We start from the raw sequence: 1,523 nt of genomic DNA on the forward strand, positions 1-1,523 counted from the left end.
AAGCCAAACTCTGGCCGGGCCAATCACATCGTTCATAGAGTCGGCGGGCGGGCTTAACATAATGACGGCAGAGTTACGACAGTTCCGCGTGAATTCCCTGCTACTTGAAAACAAAGACGATGGCTGCTGCTGCTGGCGAACAGCGGTCTTTGGAAATCGGCTTTGGCCGCGACACTGGAAGACTTGGAGTTCAGCTTTTCTTTGAAAAAAGAACAAAGAACGGCACTGAAGTCATTCTTAAAAAAGGAAGATGTATTCGGAGTTTTGTCGACCGGATACGGCAAAAGTTCAAATCTATCAACAAGCGTTGCTCTGGTTGGTTGTAGCGCTATCCTATTGCGTGCAGAGGGAATTTGAAAGACAACCGTTTATCCCACCCCTCGGATTGAGCCCTGCCAATGGCGAGTTCCCAGACCCAACATCTTGATGTGGGTCTGGCCTGTCAGGCTAGAAAATTATAGGAAACATTAAAGATTCCTGTAATAAACATGACCTGCCAATCATATACTCAGGTCTGCTGTTATTCAACCAAAAGCTCAACATGAAAACTTCCAGAGATATAAAGAAGTCTCCCCTTTAACATCATTTAAAAATGGTTTAAGGACAACCAATCACCTAATCTGCATATATTTTATTTTGGACCAAAAGTATTGAAAATGTGGATTACCTTGTTTGGTAGCTGTCCGATATTCACCATAACCATAGTCTTGTGTTTTGTTTTGGGAAGTATTTAAGGGTCTTTAGCTGGGAAGGGTGTCCAATATGGGTCAACATTGAGGACCTTGTCTCCTACACGGTTGGTCATTCTGGTTAACCAGTTCACACTCCCGAAGATAGAAATGTAGAAATTTGTTTAAATCAAAAGGGATTAAGTCAGAAAGTAATTGATTTTAAACAGAATACCCAGTAGGAACGTTACATTTCAAAATCAGGAAAGCTCCTCCATACCTAAAAAACAAAAAGGCAAATGCGTAGAAATGCATGACAATTCTGAGAAGAGGCTGGGGTTGTAAGACCAGTTTGACCAGCTAGCAGCTAACGGCTTATTAAGCAGCGTTATGCTGTCCCCAAAGTAATGGTAGCCTATTAGCGTTTTAACGTTAGCTGCCGTAAAAGCCTCCGCTAACGTTACTTCTCAGGCTGGCTGGTGGTGGCGAATGCAAAACGCGCGGCGATACATGAATATGACAATAGGAGTGTCAGGAACATTGAAAGAATACAATAAAAAAAATAGCCAATAAGCATGACTGGCTGGCAACGCTAGCAAGCAAGCCATTTACAAGCTCTTACCCAACGGATAACGTTACCATTATTTTTCAAGTAGACTTCAAATCCGTCGGTGCTTCCGTTGGCCACCAAACTACCGATATACATTGGTCAACATTAGCGTTATGTGAAAACATCCCAATAGTCATAACTAGCTCTGCATTATATCAACACAGGACATTGACTAAAACTGAGGGGTAGACTCGCTGGTCCATCCCCTCCGCCCAGTCTCACTTGGGGATGCAACCCGATAGGTC

General features: G+C 43.3%; 1 protein-coding gene across 3 annotated transcripts in view; it reads right to left on the reverse strand.

Moving 5' to 3' along the window:
• Positions 1–1,523, reverse strand: part of st3gal3a (ST3 beta-galactoside alpha-2,3-sialyltransferase 3a) — a 38,233-nt gene extending 36,710 nt beyond the window's left edge. The window contains exon 1 of one of the 3 annotated variants that reach the window (XM_078259519.1): positions 1,308–1,519. The gene's annotated coding sequence lies outside the window, so the exon portion shown is untranslated. Of the gene's footprint in view, positions 1–1,290 lie in introns of all 3 variants that reach the window. The other 2 variants (XM_078259518.1, XM_078259520.1) reach the window with 2 other exon arrangements.

The sequence above is a fragment of the Sander vitreus genome, chromosome 9 (genome assembly GCF_031162955.1).
Source record: "Sander vitreus isolate 19-12246 chromosome 9, sanVit1, whole genome shotgun sequence".
Taxonomy (NCBI): domain Eukaryota; kingdom Metazoa; phylum Chordata; class Actinopteri; order Perciformes; family Percidae; genus Sander; species Sander vitreus.